The 8,519-nt window shown below is 35.5% G+C and overlaps 1 long non-coding RNA gene across 1 annotated transcript; it reads right to left on the reverse strand.

The window, feature by feature from the left end:
• Nucleotides 1-204: 204 nt before the first annotated feature.
• Nucleotides 205-441, reverse strand: LOC309488137. The gene is made up of 2 exons (XR_014202034.1): nucleotides 394-441; nucleotides 205-250 (listed from the first exon to the last, which is right to left on the reverse strand). It is a non-coding gene; the product is annotated as an uncharacterized lncRNA (long non-coding RNA).
• Between the last annotated feature and the right edge of the window lie 8,078 nt (nucleotides 442-8,519).

Consider the following 8,519-nt stretch of genomic DNA (forward strand, 5'->3'; position numbering starts at 1 on the left):
AAGTATCTTCTGAAAAATATTATGTGATATTATATTGCTACAATATTTTTTTTTTTTTTTTTAAATTCGAATTTTTCTTTCAGTTCAACCTATAATGGTCTAATTAACATTATACCTTAACATTACAAAACCTAACATTGCTAACATTTTTGATATTTTGAATGCAAAGCAAAACTCAAATAAGAATAGACAAAACACCAATAATAAACAATTCTGTACTTTATTTAACGATCACCTAAACATCATCTTGCTGTAAACAGGACAAAGCAAAGAAAAAAGGAAGAAAGACTTGTGTTAGTGACTTTACTTTTCGTCTTTAATTGCATTAAAAAAAACCTCCTCATTCTGCTAAATGGATAAATGTAAAATGTAATGTAAATGCATAATAATTACTTTCTGGTGGGCGAATGCTCCTTTTTTCCTTTTTTTGCAATCACTGTCAATTCCTCGACTTCACTAAAATAAAAGATGAATGCCATTGTCAAAAATATTGTGTAATAATAAATAATATATTTTTTTGCAAATGCAAATTACAAAGCATACCTAGAGTGAATAGGGCCACAGAGGAACACCTCCTCAGCCTCCTGCTAGGATAATGCCTGCATCTCATATAGGCCATGAATGATGGCCTGTCCATATAAATTAATTAAAACATTTCAGTCAATACAAATTAAAAGAAGGAGCCCAAACAAAAGGCCAAATGACACATTCTAGCTCATATGTTAATATAGACTGGTTAATACATAGTGAAGGCATAATAAATTAGATTATTAGGCAATTGTATGAGTTGTAAATGGCTGGCAACAACTTCATATCACAGTTAAATTAATATTGATTAATTTTAATACTTACGTTTAATAAAAACTAATTTAAGTAGTCTACATAAATTATATAAAGTAAAATAATTAATATTAACACACTTAAATGTATTTAATTGGTCTACTTTATATCAACTAATTTTAATCAAATTTTTACAATGGCTTGTCTACAAAAAGTCCAAGGTTAAAGGCTAACGTTAGCTATCAAAATATTTTCGGCAAAAAAACATAGCCTACATTAACGGCTCAAATTTTGTTACAAACTAAATATTAAATGGACTATTCATATGTTGGTGTATCGATGAGCTATAAAGTAGTTTGATTAAAAAAGAAATCGAATGAGTATGATTCGCTAAATAAAATTGACGATACTCACGTTTTGGCTTAAGTTCTTCAAATGTTTATCCGATCCAATTTGATAGGAGGCGCGGAGGGGTCTGAGAATGCGGGACTCTGGGTGCGGGACTGTAGATGCAGGCTCCGAGTCTGCAGCTTCATACTAGTCCTTCTGGCCCCTGCATAGAGACACCTAGTGGATGAATATTGAACTCACAAGTGCCAGAGTGGTAGTAATATGATGGCTGACCACATGCTGTTTTGTTGAGCTGGAAACCTAGCCAAACAAAATCGTCTTCTCAGCAAACCAGCGGATGATAAAATTGTGTATTTTTTGTTCATCTATTTAGTATTAGCTTGCAGAATGCCTAGAAGTATGTTTTATATTATTTTGGGATAAATTAGCAACTCTGAGCTAGTTCAAAAAACGATGGGCCAAAAATGACCCTCTGGTTCTTTGAGTGACTTTTATGGAGAATGGTGACAGTCCTGTGTTTGGCTAAAGCCTTGAAATAAATAAAGTAGTATATCTTTTCAGGGAGTATGGCCACTCCCTTTTCAGGACAGGGAAAGCAGCAGAGAAAGGTCACTGTAACACAAGTATTGGAGCAACTTGAAGCTGATGATAGTGTGAGTTCCTCTCTCTAGCAGAACAGATTTTTGGATAAGCAAAGACCCATGGTGTTAGTTTTTTTCAGTCGTGATTTTGGCCTTGTGTTCTTGTTTCCATTGGCCAAAGTGTTTGTACATTTGATATCCAGTTCTAACATGCAACAAATAAAGCAAAAAAAACAACAAAAAAACATTGTTAAATGTAGCTGTGTGGTTGACTGATTATTTTCCTAAATTTAAAATAGTTTGCATTGACGGTGTTTGTTATTGTTATTCTGTGAAATGATACACCTAAAGCCCATGGGTCAAATTTGGCCCTAATCCTAAATTAGGGAATAAAGGGTTAAAATTTAAAAAGTGGATATTTTGGTGTTCAGTGAACTTATAGAAGTAATTTAATGCATAGTTCATAATTTTCCAAAGAAGAAAAGTGTTCTTGGGTTCTCCAGGGTTAAGGTTGAACCAACGTTGTTATATACTATTTACTGATGTTTTTACTACCTTTCTGGGCTTTGACAGTTGCAATGACATTGATGTCAATGGAGGGACAGAAACCTCTCAGATTTCATTAAAAATATCTTAATTTGTGTCCCGAAGATGAACGAAAGTCTTGAGGGTGAGTAATAATGACAGAATTTTCATTTTTGGGTGCAAACATGCATTTTAGTCTGGTAAATGTCATGTTTAACATTATCATGTAGTCATGTATGCAATTCACATTGCAAGGCTTGCAATTAAGTTAAATTATTTCTGTCACAAAGGTTTGGGCTGGATTCTGGCAATGTGTGCTCTATATAAACTGAGAGTCTATGACTGCCTTTCCACTGATACTCTGATGGGACCTGATGAGGGGATGATATTGTTAATGAGCTGGGTGATGAGTAGACAAAAGTTGTAGAATAAACTTTAAATCTGGCAACCCCACTTCCAAAAGTTTAGTTAGTTGACAGTGCGCTTGTAAACAGACACATTGAGTTGATGTATTTTAACCAGGGCAGAAGAAATATCAGTTATTGATCACAACATCCAACATTGCATTTTTTTTTTCATGTTGTTTAGTTTTATCCAAACAAATTAGTCGTTAAAACCGATATCTGGTTTTTATTTACACGTCTTTTGTGCTGTCTCTCTCTGTCAAAATATATAAACTCAGTCCATAATATTTCATTGTTTTTTTTTCTCTTTCTTTTCTGCCTTTTAGACGCTTTCTTGACATCAATCCTGAACGTGGATCAAAAACAAAGAAAGGACAAGTAACTTCAAAGAAAACTGGCCAAGTTATGCAAAAAAAAGAACACCACTGTAAGCCTACAGGTTTCCTCACTTCTGCGAAAACTTGCAGACTTTGAATGGGATTTCGTTTGCACTTTTATGGACTTCAAAACAGAAACAGCACTTCACTGCCATTATAAAGCTTGGAAGAGCCAGGACATTTTTTTAAATAACTCCGATTGTATTCGTCTGAAAGAAGAATGTCATCTAGACCTAGGATGACTTGAGGGTGAGTAAATCATGTGCTAATTTAAAATTTTTGGGTGAACTATCCCTTTAATTAAGCGCTTAGTTATACCTGTTTGTTGTTAAAGTGTTAAAATTGCATTTTATGTTTTAAAAAATTCAGCCAACATGTTCACAGAAGGCAATTTTCTGATCTTTGCTTTTAACCAAATGTTGTTTTCTTTTTCCTAGTGTGGCTACTCTTATGAAACCTTAACGTATAATATTTTAATTATGTAATTATAAAAGCAGCATTCCCTGTAAAATACAATTTATTGCTGTAGACAAGTTTAATATTGTAAAAGTATGTGGGTTATACTGTATTTGGTAATTACAGTGGAGTACTGTAAATGCTTTTTACTGTACTAGTGCTGTAAAAATACAGTATGTGAGGAAACTACACACTAGAAGCCTATTAGGCCATGGCATTGTTTCTTTTGTTGCAAAAAAAAAAGACATGTTCAATAAAAATATAATTGGATCAGTGTAATGTTGCAGTTGTATGTGTGTATTTTACATGGCTCTATTGATTGAAAGATATTTTGAGTTTCAGGAAGGAACTAAAAGTTAAGTTAGGCCCGTTAGAATATATAATTTAGTTGAATAATCATCAAACGTTTGTATGACTTGCCAGTGACTTGTGACCCAAGCTACGACTTGACTTGACTTGCTTGACATAAAGCAGTGACTTGACTTGACTTGACTTGCTTTTCACAAAATTGACTCGGACTTGCTTGAGACTTGAAGGTTAAGACTTGAGACTTGCTTGTGACTTGCACATGTGTGACTTACTCCCACCTCTGTCAGGAACTAAAAGTTAAGTTGGGCCCGTTAGAATATATAATTTAGTTGAATTGGTAATGGAGTAATGCTTACTTAACAAGCTGAGTTAAATAAATGGGTGGGGAATGATTGTTTAAACTAAGTATCTTCAGTTACTGTAACTCGGTTATAAGTACATTCAACTTAAATGTTCTATTCCATTCCATTATGGGCTTAAGTACATTGAACGTAGTCCACTTGTCTTATTCAACTAATGCTTCATTACTTAAAAAATTTAAGGCAACGAGTTACCTTGGTTTTTTTAAGTAGATTCTACTTATCCGGGTTTACAGTGAGGAAAACCGTTCTAGGTAGGGCTGTTGAGTTACTATGTTATGAGGTATATATATATATCAATCATGGGTTTGCATACATAATATGAGATTTTTTACACAGGAAAAAAGAATCTACAAGATTGAATATCTTAATATATATTTTCTTAAATAATTCATTATAATACATTTAAAAAAATCATTTTTTTGTTAGTTATAGGCCCAGGCCTGAGGGATGAAACGAGAGTTAAATTCAACAAGAAAAAGAGGAAAACAAAGCAATAAGCCACTTTTACTTGTGGATGAAAATGTTTGGATATAAAATAAAGAAATTAACAACATATTCAAGAGATGACAATTTTGGGATTTCGTAATAAAAATAAATAATATCGTTAAAGGGATAGTTCACTTTGAAATTAAATTTTGGTATGTTTTAGCTTACCTCAAGGGCATCCAAGATGTAGGTGTCTTTTTTTCCGCAGTAGTTTCAATTTTGATATTTTTAGGTCAAACCGTTCTTGTCTGTCAGTCATATAATGCAGGTCGATGGTCACTTGTCTCAAACAGCATGCACAGAGTCCAAATTAAAACAATTCCCCGTCGTCCAAATTAAACAATTCCCCATCGAAAGTACACATTGATGGCCTAAGACACGAAACGAGCGGTTTGTGTGAGAAAACGAACAGTTTTTATATCGTTTTTACCTCTTGAACTCAGCCACGTCCAAGTGATCTGAGAGCGCGGGCGGGTATAGATATATACACTAGATGTCGCCTTGGCTACTGCGAAACCGTTTGACCTAAAAATATCAAAATTGAAACTACTGCGGAAAAAAAGACACCTACATCTTGGATGCCCTTGAGGTAAGCTAAAACATACCAACATTTAATTTCAAAGTGAACTATCCCTTTAAGGATATAATGGTGGGTCACATTAGTAGGGTTAAATTAGTAGGGGTGGTGGTGGCGCAATGGATAAGACACATGCCTTTGGTGTGAGAGACCCGGGTTCGAATCCACTGTGAGACACCAATGTGTCCCTGAGCAAGACACTTAACCCCTAGTTGCTCCAGAGGCGTGCGACCTATGACATATATAGCAATTGTAAGTCGCTTTGGATAAAAGCGTCAGCTAAATGAATAAATGTAAATGTAAATATAACTTAAATCAAACCATAAATGTGTTCACAAAATAAATGGGCAGCAGTTTCTTCAAAAAGACCACAAAATGAGCAAGTTTAATCAATATCAAGATATTTACAGATAGATGAATTAAACGTGCCGTTCAAATCTTTTAAGTTGTTGCGCGTGTGATAACCATAGACTGTAAAAAAAATATGGACGTAGTGTCCGTGACGTCACCCGTAGGTTTCTGAAGAGCATTTTTGAAGCCTAAAGTAGGCGGAGCCGGCCGTCGCCATCTTGGCCTTGCGTCACTCCCGGATAACAGAAAATAGGCAAAGAGGCGGGGCGGGAGTGGAGCTGAGGAGCCTTGCTAATATGATTCTGTACTATTCTGCTAGTTGAAAATGTATTATGCAGTAACTTAATATTACTCTGAGAGTGTGTGTGTGACAGTGATTTATGTGCTTAACGTTACATGTCAGTCACTCTCTTTTTATAGTCTATGGTCCGTCAGCGCGGCATCGCTCAAGTTCGTAGAGATGAGCTTATTCAGTCCATTTTAAATTCTGATTTTGGCCGCCTCTCAAATGGGTTAAACCATAGATATATTGCCTATGAAGTTCAAGTAAATGCGCTAGAAAATCCGCGCTCATTCACAACGTTGGTTCAACCTTAACCCTGGAGAACCCAAGAACACTTTTCTTCTTTGGAAAATTATGAACTATGCATTAAATTACTTCTATAAGTTCACTGAACACCAAAATATCCACTTTTTAAATTTTAACCCTTTATTCCCTAATTTAGGATTAGGGCCAAATTTGACCCATGGGCTTTAGGTGTATCATTTCACAGAATAACAATAACAAACACCGTCAATGCAAACTATTTTAAATTTAGGAAAATAATCAGTCAACCACACAGCTACATTTAACAATGTTTTTTTGTTGTTTTTTTTTGCTTTATTTGTTGCATGTTAGAACTGGATATCAAATGTACAAACACTTTGGCCAATGGAAACAAGAACACAAGGCCAAAATCACGACTGAAAAAAACTAACACCATGGGTCTTTGCTTATCCAAAAATCTGTTCTGCTAGAGAGAGGAACTCACACTATCATCAGCTTCAAGTTGCTCCAATACTTGTGTTACAGTGACCTTTCTCTGCTGCTTTCCCTGTCCTGAAAAGGGAGTGGCCATACTCCCTGAAAAGATATACTACTTTATTTATTTCAAGGCTTTAGCCAAACACAGGACTGTCACCATTCTCCATAAAAGTCACTCAAAGAACCAGAGGGTCATTTTTGGCCCATCGTTTTTTGAACTAGCTCAGAGTTGCTAATTTATCCCAAAATAATATAAAACATACTTCTAGGCATTCTGCAAGCTAATACTAAATAGATGAACAAAAAATACACAATTTTACCATCCGCTGGTTTGCTGAGAAGACGATTTTGTTTGGCTAGGTTTCCAGCTCAACAAAACAGCATGTGGTCAGCCATCATATTACTACCACTCTGGCACTTGTGAGTTCAATATTCATCCACTAGGTGTCTCTATGCAGGGGCCAGAAGTGGCACTCTGGGCTTTTGAAGTAAAATTTGACAATTTTTTTTTTTTTTGGGTAGCAGCAATTAACAGGGGTCAAATTTGACCCCGTGGTTTTGTGCGCAAAATAACCCCAAAATAACAACATTGTTGAATAATCTCTTCTTTTCCATGTCATTCTCCTACACTGTTGACGTAGTGTAAACAGTGCAGCGCTTATGGATTGTACATCAGAGCGTAGGCTCACTATTGGCTAGCTCCTGGGTCATCACACACGACCAGAGTCGGCCAATAATAAGCCTACGTTCTGACGTAGAACCCAGAAGCACTGCACTGGCTTTTTTTCAAGGCTTGCACCTTGAAATCTATAACAGGGTTTGCGTTCTCGAGCCACCAGGCACTGTTTTGTGTAGATGAGTGGGCCGGAGAGCGTTAAAGGATAACTCTTGCCAAAATGCAACCTCTTTTTGTTAATCTACCCGATGCAAACTTTCGTTTAAAAGCATAATTAGGATGGAAACGTCACTTTTAAGTTTGACCGTATTTTCGTTTTCGGTCAAATTGCCTTTTGAATGGGAGTGCTTGGGGCACGACTATGATAGCATCAAAAATCGCTATTTTTAAAACACTAAGAAGGCTCGACACAACATGAAACTTTGCTCTCAGTATCACCAGGGGCTCTACACATGAACTCCAGCATGGAGAACATTGTTTGTGTACACAGAGTTTACTAAAAAGAAAGATTTTGAACAACTCACTGAAGCTGTGTCCGCCGGCATTTTGACGGTCAAAAATAGTCGATCTGATAAATTTATTCTAGAGCTGCTGTAAAGCCTAAACAATCTATGTTACTGTACTTTCCTATTATCACTGTAAAGCTGCTTTGAAACAATCTATATTGTTAAAAGCGCTATATAAATGAAGGTGACTTGACACTGTTTACACTACGTCAACAGCGTAGGAGAATGACATGAAAGAGTAGAGATTGTTGAATAATGTCGTTATTTTGTTTTTGTGCACAAAAGGAATTCTCATCGCTTCATAATATTAAGATTGCACCACTGTAGTTACATGGATTATATAAACGATGTTTTGACTACCTTGAAAGTTGCAAAGACGTTGCTGTCTATGGGTGGTTCAGAAACCTCTCAGATTTCATCAAAAATATCTTATCTTTGTGTTCTGAAGATTAACAAAGGTCTTACAGGTTTGGAACGACATGAGGGTGAGTAATTAATGACAGAATTTTCACTAATCATTTAACTGAAAACAACTTGCACTGACATATCTTAAAATATGTGACTGCCACTGTTTTGTCTCGAGATGCACACCAGTAATGTTTTTTTTTTTTTATTAGACATTTTTATAAAAGCTGCTTAAATACCCTAATTTGATTAAGGCCTAGACCCGGCTTAAGCTAAGCCCAGTATGGAAACCATGGCCATATTGTTTATACCAGTAGTCAGCTATTTATATATTATTATATTTATAATA

This window comes from Leuciscus leuciscus, assembly GCF_965113295.1.
Source record: "Leuciscus leuciscus genome assembly, chromosome: 23".
Classification (NCBI taxonomy): domain Eukaryota; kingdom Metazoa; phylum Chordata; class Actinopteri; order Cypriniformes; family Leuciscidae; genus Leuciscus; species Leuciscus leuciscus.